At 33.8% G+C, this 12282-nt stretch overlaps 1 non-coding gene across 1 annotated transcript; it reads right to left on the bottom strand.

Annotated features, from left to right (window-relative positions):
- Window positions 1-691: 691 nt before the first annotated feature.
- LOC121214377 (small nucleolar RNA R71) lies at window positions 692-798 on the bottom strand. The gene has a single exon (XR_005909960.1). It is a non-coding gene; the product is annotated as a small nucleolar RNA R71 (small nucleolar RNA).
- Between the last annotated feature and the right edge of the window lie 11484 nt (window positions 799-12282).

The following is a 12282-nucleotide window of genomic DNA, read 5'->3' as shown; positions in this document are numbered from 1 at the left end:
TTTCTGGCGCCGTTGCTGGGGATTGTCAACTGTTGCCATAGTCATTTTTTTCATGAAATTATTTATTTTCAATTTGATTTATTTCTAACATTACTAACTTATTCTTTTTAATTCTTGTGATTTTCTTTTCAGGTGTTTATGAGCATAGATCGAATAATCGATTTACTCTCTGTAGACCCTGGAATTGAGAGAACTTTTAGACAAAGAAGACGTGAACGAACAACTTAAATACAAGTCGAGATGGACCTTGAGAATCAGAATCAAGACCAAGGTAATGAAGTCGATCATGTACTAAATCCTATCCTCATTGTCGATGATAGAGATCGATGCATCAGACAATATGCTGTGCCACTTTTCAGTGAGTTAAACCTAGGAATTAGAAGGCCAGATATTGAGGCCACCCAGTTTGAATTGAAACCAATGATGTTTCAAATGCTACAAACAGTGAGCCAATTTAGTGGTATGCCCACGAAAGATCCACATCTCCACCTTCGATTGTTTATGGAGGTGAGTGATTCATTCAAGATAGCCGGTGTGACTGAAGATGCACTGAGGTTGAAGTTGTTTCTGTACTCGTTATGAGATCGTGCACGAGTATGGCTCAATTCATTGCCATCAGGTTCCATATCTACATGGCAAGAATTAGCAGAGAGATTTTTGATTAAGTATTTTCCACCTAGCAAAAAACGCTAAGTTAAGGAATGAGATCACAACTTTCCAACAATTGGATGACGAGTCTTTGTATGAGGCTTGGGAGGGATTCAAGGAGTTACTTCGTAAGTGTCCTCATCATGGGATTCCTCATTGTATCTAGTTGGAGACATTCTATAATGGTCTCAATGCACATACAAGATTGATGGTAGATGCTACGAATGGTGCAATTTTGTCTAAGTCTTATAATGAGGCTTATGAGATCATCAAGGGGATCGCAATTAATAACTATCAATGGCCAACAAATCTATCAGCTTCAGAAAGAGGTGTAGCCGGAGTTCATAAAGCTGACTCTTTCATTTCGTTATCAGCTCAAGTATCGTCTATTTCCTCTATGTTAAAACAGTTAACCGTTAATAGTACTAATAATTTTGTAGCTCAGCCACCAAGTCCATTTGAAATAATTTCCTGTGTGCACTATGGGGAAGGTCATTCTTTTGAGAATTGTCCATCAAATCCTAAGTCAGTGTACTATGTGGGGAACCAATACCAAAATAGGAGTGGACAAGGACCCAATCCAAATTATACAATCCTTCATGGCGTAATCATCATAACTTTTCTTGGAGCAACCAAGGAAATGGACCGAACAACAACTTATTACAACAAAGACCCTGTAACACCCCTTACCCGTATTCGACACCTGAATAAGGTACGAGGCATTACCAGAACACATACACTTATAAACATGTTAAACCGAGTTATAAAATTTCATTCAAATTTAAACTCTTCAAAATTTTAACATGCTTTTATAAATCTTCACGTTATAACTTCAAAATACTATATTTGTAACAAATAGGGCTTCTGAGACCCAATACATACTCATGCAATTCAATACTTCATTTATATTTCATTTAATTCACGATTCTCATGTTCACGATTCAATTCAATTTCTCAATCCAATATACATTTCAATACCACAATAATTCATTTAATTCAAATCATATCATTTGCAATTTCCATTTAATTCACGTACAATTCAATTTCATTAAGTTCAATACTAATACATATTTATCGTTTAACTTAACGTCCCCTTTTTGCGTCATTTTACACTTCAAGCATGAACTTAGTATTTCATTTCCTTTTCACTCCTATTTCCTATGCATATCACACAAGATATAAACATTACACTCAACCATAGTCGCAAGCTAGTCTTTTTTTTTTAAAACTAACCACATATAAACCATTTTAATAAAGATTACAAACTTTAAACCTTACCACCCTTTTATGATCACAAGCATATTTCCATCTAGGCATTTACCATCTCAATGCATAATTTTATAAATTTAATGTGGTGTAATCCAACCACAACTTGGCCAAAGCCTAAGCATACACACCAAATATGCTAGCCAAATAAACATATAGTATAAGCATTATAAGCATGGATAAGCACTACATTTATTTATGTATCAAACTTACCAACATGAGTTAATTCATAAACCATTTCTGACATTGCTACATACCAAATTATATACCAAGTATACCACATACACATACTATGAAACTTTATTTTCTCACATGAATTTTAACCATAACTAATAATGCACAATTATAAACATCATTTCTTTTCAATCGTTTATCGATTATAATCGAGCATATGGCCAATTATACACAAATCCTTCATATGTTATTTCAAATTTTCCTCCTCCTCCTCTCCATTCCACATCCTTAATGTATATAACACTCTTAGAAATAACATTTTCTATAGTTTCACTATTCACTTACATGTATACTTAAAACTGTCTCTCCGAGTCAGAATCACTAAATTATTTTTATTCAGATCTACAGAGATCCAAATTAAGAACTGTTATTTTTTCCCAAAACTATATTCACATATCTTCTTACCATAAAATTTTTAGAATTTTTGGTTTAGCCAAACAGTATAGTTTATTCTTTAAAGTTCCCCTGTTTCACTACTCGACAGTTCAGACCTCTCTTCACTAAAAATTAATTATCTCATTGTACAAAATTTGGATTTTGTTTCTGTTTGTTTTTCTTGAAAATAGATTCACCGAGGATTCTAAACATATCAAATTTATCCCATAATTATTTTTGTACAATTTTTGACAATTTTCCAAATTCAGAACAGGGGATTCCGAACTCATTCTGACTCTGTCTAACTAAACTTCAAATATCTCAAAATATATAACTCTTTTGCTTGCTTTGTTTCTTTTATGTAAAAATAGACTCATTCAGCTTCAATTATATTATTCAGCCTCTAATTCAATTTCCACCATTTTTTTTATTTTTCAAAGTCACACAACTGTTGCTGTCTAAACTGTTTTCTTGCTAAATGTACTCTTTCATAATTTCACTTTTTCACTCTCAATCACAATTCAATTCAAAATTCACTTTTCCGTTTCTAAGTCGATATTCAATTCAATTCTACACCTATATTCATTATTCAATTACACTTATTCAATTTCCCGATGAGCACTTGGGAATAATAACAGATACTCGGTGTATTCAGTACATAGCAACCACCTTTTTAATCAATGATGTTCGGTTCACATAATAGCCTGCACATAGTACTACACATACGACCTATCATTCCGTTACACGTAGTAGCCTGCACATAGTACTACACACGTGACCATCACTTTCACTTTTACATAGTGGCCTACACACAATCCGTGCCACACAAGTGATCATTTCTATCACTTCATTCGTATCCCTTTTTATTCCAAAGGTTCATTCGAGAATTTTTCACTTTTTCCCACATTTCTTTTTATTGATCAATTTCAATTTCTCGTCTTTCTTGATTTATAAAAATACATTTAACTTATATAACATTCACACTATGCATTCCAGTCGAAAAATCATACTTTGGAAAAATTATGTTTTTGCCCCTAAAGTTTCACAAAATTACAATTTTGGCCCTAGGCTCGTAAAATAATTTTTATTCAATTTCCTCGCATTTTAGGCTTAGCCGAACCAGTTTATGATAGTTTCCATTCACAATTTTCACTTATTCATGCAATTGTGACACATTTTATAACTTTTACAAATTAATACTTTTACACATTTTTATCGAAAATTACTTAGTACAAATCGTTTATCACACTCCAAACATTCATATTCTTCCATGGAACATCAAAATACATGCATATTCTCCATGGGTAAATTTTTAAAATCAACTCTAGCTCAAATAAATGATAGAAATAGGTAAATCATATTACGGTAAGCTCAAAAACGTAACAATCATTAAAAACGGGGCAATGATGGACTTACTATTGAGCTTGGAAGCTTGAAATCCCTAACCATGGCTTTCCCCTTGCTAAATTCGACCTTATGGAGAAGATGGACAAAAATTGGCTTTTAATTTTGTTTTTTAATTTATTTTAATAACTAAATGACCAAAATGCCCTTAATGAAAAACTTTGGAAACATGCATAACCAGGCCCATTTTTGTCCACCAACTTAACCAATGGTCTAATTACCATATAAAGACCTCCAATTTAAAATTTCATAACAATTGGACACCTTTAACATATAGAACTCAACTTTTGCACTTTTTACAATTTTGTCCTTTTGACTAAATTGACTGCCCAAACGTCAAAATTTTAAAACGAAATCATTTTGTGAAATTGTAGACCATAAAAATATAATGAAAATAAATTTTTTTCTTATTGAATTTGTGGTCCCAAAACCACTATTCCAACTAGCCCTAAATTCGGGTTGTTACAGACCCAACCAATCTCAAGGGTATAATCTACAAGCTCTAAAACCACCTCAAGTTGAGGCATCAAATAGTTTGGAGAACTTTTTGGGAGCGTACATGGCAAAGAATGACGCTTTGATTCAAGGCCAAGCAGCAATATTGAAAAATTTGGAAAACCAAATGGGTCAATTAGCTACGGAGCTACATAATAGACCACAAGGAACCTTGCTAAGCGATACTGAGAATCCAAGAAACTAGGGTAAAGAACATATCAAGGCAGTGACATTATGAAGTGGTAAAATTCTAGAACCCCGATCGATTAATGTCGAAGATAAGCCCGTTGAGAAGAATCAACCAGCTATTGAAGTTCCTACATCAAAGGAATCAGAATTTGCAAAGTCTGACAAGGTAAACCCTGACTTAGTGAATTCAAATATTTTAACATCTTCTTTGGATGCAGATTTACCTACTCAGAAAAGTTGTCCTATTCAACCGAAAGTTCAATCACCACCATATCCGCAAAGATTGCAGCAACACAAGCAGAAATAAGAGGTGCAATTCAAGAAGTTTTTGGATGTTCTGAAGTAGCTACACATCAATATTCTGTTGGTGGAGGCTTTAGAACAGAAGCTGAATTATGTGAAGTTTATGAAGGATATATTGTCTAAGAAGAAACGACTGAGTGAGTATGAGACTGTTGTCTTAACAAAGGAGTGCAGTGCATTCCTATAGAACAAATTGCCACCGAAATTGAAAGACCTAGGAAGCTTTACTATACATTGTAACATTAGTGAATCTTACTGTGGTAAAGCTTTGTTTGACTTAGGAGCAAGTATCAACTTGATGCCTAAGTCTATTTTCAAGATGTCAGGGATAGGTGAAGTAAGACTTACAACTGTGACATTTCAGCTAACGGATCGATCTTTAGCATATCCCGAAAGGAATGATCGAGGATGTTTTGGTAAGAGTCAATAAATTTATTTTTCCTACTCATTTCATTGTCTTAGATTTTGAAGCAGACAAGGAAATACCGATCATCCTTGGGAGACCTTTCTTAGCCACAGGAAGAACGTCAATTGATGTACAGAAAGGAGAACTCACCATACGAGTTCAAAACGATCAGGTAACCTTTAACATTCTTAAAGAGATTAAATTTCACTATCCAGCAGAAGAGTGTTCAGTTATGGAAGATATGAAAACCTTGGTTTCTATGGAAAGCAATTTTGAAGAAGATCCATTGGAGAAAGCCTTAGATCTTGACCCTTTGGAGGATGAAGAAGGTGTAGAAAACATGGCTTTGATGGAAGCTAATCCGAGAAATTTTATTCAATCCACACGATTTGAACCATTAGAGTTGGAAGTTAGAGAATTTATGCAACCCAAGTTGTAAATTGAAGAACCACTTAAACTCGAACTAAAGGTACTTTTTTCCCATTTGAAATATGTTTATTTAGGTGACTGTTCTACTTTGCCTGTGATTATTTCAGCAGAATTGACAAAAGATCAAGAGGAGCAACTAATTGTTGTTCTAAAGAAATTTAAGAAAGCAATTGTTTGGACCATAGTTGATATTCGAGGTATAAGCCTTTCTTTTTACATGCATAAAATCATTTTAGAAGAAGGTAAAAGAGCTCGAATTGATAGGAAAAGGAGGCTCAATCCTATTATGAAAGACGTTGTGAGAAAGGAAGTGATCAAATGGTTAGATGTAGGAATCATCTATTCTATTTTAGATAGTTCGTGGGTAAGTCTGGTGCAGTGTGTGCAGAACAAAGGTGGAATCACGATTGTTGAAAATGAGCGTAACGAGTTAATTCCAACGAGAACTGTTACCGGTTGGAGAATCTGTACTGATTACAGAAAGTTGAACAAAGCCACAAGGAAGGACCATTTTCCGTTGCCTTTTAGGGATTAGATGTTAGATCGACTAGCAGGTAATAAATTTTATTATTTTTTAAATGACTATTCGTGATATAACCAAATAGTTGTAGCCCCGAAGGACCAACATCAAACAACCTTTACTTCTCCATACGGTACGTTTTCTTTTAGGTGAATGCCTTTTGGTTTATACAATGCACCTGCAACTTTTCAACGATGCATGATGGCAATATTTATTGATATGGTCGAAAATTTTGTTGAGGTTTCCATGGATAATTTTTCTATTTTTGGTAACACTTATGATATTTGTTTGAGTAATTTGGCTAAGGTACTACAGAGATGCGAAGAGACAAACCTTGTCCTTAATTTGGAAAAATGTCATTTTATGGTCAATGAAGGGATTGTCTTAGGTCATAAGATCTCAAAGAAAAGAATTGAAGTCAAGAAAGCAAAGGTGGACTTAATTGAAAGATTACCAGCCCTAATTAATGTGAAAGGAGTCAGAAGTTTCTTAGGCCCGGTTTATCAAGAATTTCTCAAAAATTTTTAAGCTGCTGTGTTTGCTGTTAGAGAAGGATACAGTGTTCAATTTCAAGAAAGTATGTTTATAAGCTTTTGAAGAGCTGAAAAAATGTTAATCTCAGCCCCAATAACCATTACACTCGATTGGAGCACACCTTTTGAGTTGATGTGCGATGCAAGTGATTATGCTGTTGAAGCTATGATGGGTCAAAGAAAAAATAAAGTGTTACACCCTATTTACTATGCAAGTAAAACCTTGACCGGAGCCTAACTCAATTATACGGTAACTGAAAAGGAGCTATTTGCTATAGTTTTTGCTTTTGACAAATTCCGCTCATATCTTATAGGTACCAAAGTTACAGTATTTATTACCATACGGCCATTAAATACTTGCTCACGAAGAAAGACGCAAAACCAAGGCTAACTCATTGGATACTTTTACTCCAGGAATTTGACCTTGAGATCCAAGATAGAAAAGGTATCGAAAATCAAATAGCTGATCATCTGTCGAGGTTGGAGAAAGATGAGGTAACTTAGTTATGTGTGCCTATCGCCAGACCATCGACGTCGCCGCCGCACGTGGTCGTTATCGTCGCCACACACCACCATTACTGCCACACATTGCCGTTGCCGCTGTAAATCCCTCACCATCATAAGGTTTACCAAAGCAAGTTTTACCCTCTTTTGCTGATTTCTCTTCTGCTTCTGTAAGCAGAAACATTGCCAAATTATCGAGAAGAGATATCATGTCTCGAAAAAGAACTAGATCTTCAAAGACTACTCTTGAAAACCCGATTGTGATCGATGAAGAAGTGAAAGAGCGATTTGATTCAATTTTCAAGCATTAACCTATGGTGCTGGAAAAAGGTTTTAACCTGAAAAGCAATGATGTGATGGTTGTTCCTGTGTCGATTAGAAAGATAATCAATGCTCTCAAGTGGGAATGATTCTATGATGCTCGTTCACTTCCCGATGATAAACTAGTTCAAGAATTCTATGCTAGTTTGACTACGCAAAATGCTATTGAAGTCATCGTTCGAAAGAAAAAGGTTCCTCTTAGTTCTAAGTTCATTAATGATTTGTTTAATTTACCTGATGTTGAAAAAGATAAGTTCTACCCTATGATGAACAATATCAATTGGGATTTTCTTCAGGAAGTGCTTGAAGTTGTGACAAATCCGAGATTCCAATGGATTATAAGAAAGTATGGGAGTCATTCTTGTCGAAGAGAATACTTAAAACCAGTAGCAAAGGTATGGTTTTATTTTGTTCGCTACAATTTTATGCCTATCTCACATAGTTCCACCATCTCGATGGAACGGATGCTTTTGTTATATGAAATTTAGACAGAAAGTGCATTAATGTTGGGAAAATTATCCTTAAGGAGATCCATGATTCTGATAAAAAGAAGGCATGAAGTGCTTATTTCCCATCATTAATCACTTCAGTTTACTTAAGGGCCTGTGTTAAAACACAAGCAAATTTGAAGGGGCAGTATGTCCAAGAGTGCATTACAAGTCATCATCTTGGAAGGTTAGTAGAGAGAGTGCATGAACTGGATCAAGGCAAGCAAGAGGAACCAAATAAGCCAAAAATCTAAGAGTTAATAAATAAAACTGAAACTGAAGCTGATTCAATTACAGACACTGAAGAAGAAGAATCTGATAAGGAACCAAATAGTCATGAACCAGCTGAAATAGTTGAAAACCCTGAACCTAGGGTTGAGCTAGAAGAAGAATTAGTCAAGCTAAGTGTTGAACCAGAATTTACAACTCCAATGCCGACTCCTGCAAGTACTTCAAAGAAATCGGAGCTGTCAATTATGATGGACATGTGCAAGTTCATGCACAAAAAACATCAAACTTACTGGAAATATGCAAAAAATAGGGATGGTTCAATTCGAAATACTTTTAATAATATCTCTAACACTTTTGTTCCTGAGTTCCCAGATGCTATCTTTGAGACATGGACGGAAGATACTAAAGATGCAAACTGACAAAGGGAATGAGTCAAAAAAATAAAAGGGGGGAATTCTTGTCTTGTTATTTATTTAATAAATTTTAGGTCTTTAGGAATTTATTTCTTTAGTAATTAGGATTTAATTTCTATAAAATAAAACATAGCAAGCATGAATAAATACTTCTTTAGAAAGAATAAAACTAAGTGATGTGGCTATGAGAATGAACATGTCTAGGATTGGGTTATGAGGAAAGACTTGGTATTTAAGTAGTCTTATTGACTCGCCTCTCTTTTTTTACAACCCTACCTGGTGTTCAGTTTTCATTCATTACTTTGTTCTTGCAATGAGAACACTGCTTCTTTTTAAAGGGGGTAAGGCAAATTGCTCAAATTTTTAAAATTTTCCAGTATGTTTCAAATCATTTCTTTCATAAGTATGTTTTAATAAATGAATGTTTAGAGAAATTCTTTTTAATAAGATAGCTTGTATGCAAGCATGAATGATGATTTTATCTGGGTGATTGTATGTTATCATGAAGAATGAAATGTTTTTATGATCTTAGTCTTAGGTAATGTTTTCCATGAAAACTGAGTTTCTCTTGAGATTAGACATGCATGAAGGTTTATATCTTTAGAATTGACTTAGTAACTTTCTTGAGGGGAAATCCTAGGAGACATAAAAATCTAAAATGATATAGGCACCATTTTTCTTTAGATCATTTGAGCCGTTTGAAGCTCACCTTATTATATTAGACCCTTGAAACTATAATTTTGAGCTTAAAGGCTTGTTCATTGTAATAAACCTACATTACAAGCCGCATCTCTATCTGTTGAAGTTATCCTAATTTTGTGCACTGCCTTAACTAAAGTTGTCTTGGTAAGTAACATTTGAGGGAAATTTTCAAAAGATGTATGTGATCATGCTGAAAAAAAAGAAAAAGAAAAGAGAAAAAGAAAGAGTGAAGAAAAGTTTACTCAGTCTCCAAAAAGAAAATATATGAGTATGAATTCAAAATAAGTTTGGAGGAGTTCCAAAGTTTCATTTGAAGAAAAAGGTTGAATTTTGAGAAATCTAAGACAAGTTAAAGGTTAAGATTTTAAAACCGAAATGTCCCATCTCTTAAAATCCCTGCCTTTAACCGAGCCCCATTACAACCTTATAAAAGACCTCTTGATTTGATAATTATGTCACCTGCATTAGTGGAGAGAAAGTATTAAGTTCAACATATGAAGATCATAAATAAGCCTTATGATTGTTTTGCCTGATTGATGAGAAATTGTGTTGAATGAAGAATATTATCTATGGCTATGACATACATGCAAACTATGATACATGTTGGCATATCTTGAAACATAGAATAAAATTTTCAAAATGTTTGTAACTTGTTAATAAAGAAGATCTATGAGCATGAATTTCTTGATGCATGATTATGAGACGAAGATTGATGTTACTTACACTCTTAGCAAAATTTGCCTTAGCAAGACCTTGTGTTGTGCATGAACATTACTCGGGACGAGCAATGATTTAAGTTTGGGGGTGTGTAAACTGAAAAATATATAGGACTTTTCCTGTATAATTCATCACCTTTTTACTTAAACTTGTTGTTAAAACCAAGTAATTGTTTAATAAATTAATGAAATATGCGAAAATATGAAATTAGGACATGTAAATTATTAAAATGTGATTTTATGCTTTATTATATAGTTTTCATGCATAAAATGACTTATTTTATATTAGTTTGAGCATATTATGATTAAATTAAATAATAAAATATAAAGTTATATTTAATAATTCATTTTAAATATTTCATTAATAAATTGGGTTTTAATTAATTAAGTAAATTAATTAATTGAAGTGGTTAAAATTATATTATTTGGTCCTCTAAACTATCTACTATTTTTGGATAGGTCTGAGAGTTTTCTTCTAATTGCAAAACCGTCCAAATTGGGGACCAAGTAAACCAAATTTTTGGCTGCACATGGCTGATCATAAATCAATTTTTGGTTTAATTACACAAGGTCCTTGAAGAGTTAAAGAAATCAAAGATTTTCCCGAAGATTTGCTGGTCACCGAGTCTTAGTCCTGAGTTGTGGTGGCACTCAAATTGACCAAGAATCAAGTAGAATCAGCCACATTTCCTCAATTCATGGCAGACCATCCTTGGAAGAATTTTCAAAAGATGGACACTCCTATTTTTAGCAAGCTAGCTCCCTTGCCTCACCTATAAATAAGAGCTTATTTCTTACTTTTTCAATTATCCCTCACTCATTCATCATTCTCTCCTCTCTCAACTCTCTTAGATATCTTTCCCCCTCACGCCTATCATCATCCTTGCATAAGGATTTTTAGCAAAATTAGCCTCTTAAAGAACCCTTGGTCGGCCACCTTGAAGAACCATCAGCAAAGGAGCAAAGCAAAGAAGCGAAGGAGCCTCGTCAATCAGAGTCTTGGGTGACAGCCACTCTGAATTAGGTTTAATCTTTCTTTTCTTTAATTTAATATAAAGATGTTTGCTATGTGTTCTTTGTTCTTGTTTACAACAATGTTAGCTTAATTTTATTTAAGCTAGGATGATTGCTTGGATTAAATAATATTTATTTGATTCATGCTTATAATGTTTGTGCCTCAATCGATCAGGTTTTCAATTAAAATCAAGTCTGTATTTTGTTCATATGTGATTAGAATGCACCTAAATTAGCCGAGCGATCCTGACTAGACGATGGCTAATGGACACATAATTGAAATGTGCATGCTCAATTTAGATCCTGACCCGATTAAATTGTAGGCTGCATAACAACTCTGAGCAAACTCTGTTATCTGCATAATTTTTAGATTTGTGTGATTAAATAGTTGCAAACTTGACACATCCCTATTACTTCACACGAATACTAAGAAACCCTTAGTAAACAAGGATCAGTAAAATGCATATTTACTAAGTAAAAGATTCTGAAAGGACCTAATGTGGTTTCAAAATTCATGAAAGATCGAGTTGCCATGGAATGTTTTTCCGAATGTTATTAAACATGTTGATAATAAATTGAGTTTAATTAAAGTAATTGTCCTAGTTTATTTTTGTTCTAATTGTTTCAAAATTCTGTTAAATTTTACTAAAATCTATTTCATTTAGTTTGCATACTTAGGATAATTTGCATTAGGGATCATTGCGTTTAGTTTAATATATTTTAATCACCACTTCTCAACTATATTGTGTTTTTATTTACTAAATTATTAATATAATATTAGAAATTAAGTGACTTAGCTCAAATACAATCCCTGTGAAGATGATAACTCGATACTTACTTATTACTTGATAATGACTATGTACACTTGCACAAACCTACGCGTTACACATAAGCTCTGGAAGGTGCGTGAGCTTCAGATCTAACAGTAGTGTCTTTAGTTCCCCTCTGGCTACTACTCACATTACCTGTATTTCTGGGTGGTCTACCTCTAGCTGCCGTGTTACTCGGTCTCGTATTCTGCACTGTGTCTTGTTCAACTAGATCAGGACAATCACGAATAAAATGATCTAACGACTCACATTTAAAACAGG

The sequence above is a fragment of the Gossypium hirsutum genome, chromosome D01 (assembly GCF_007990345.1).
Source record: "Gossypium hirsutum isolate 1008001.06 chromosome D01, Gossypium_hirsutum_v2.1, whole genome shotgun sequence".
Lineage (NCBI taxonomy): Eukaryota > Viridiplantae > Streptophyta > Magnoliopsida > Malvales > Malvaceae > Gossypium > Gossypium hirsutum.
This window is presented reverse-complemented; position numbering and strand designations above follow the sequence as displayed.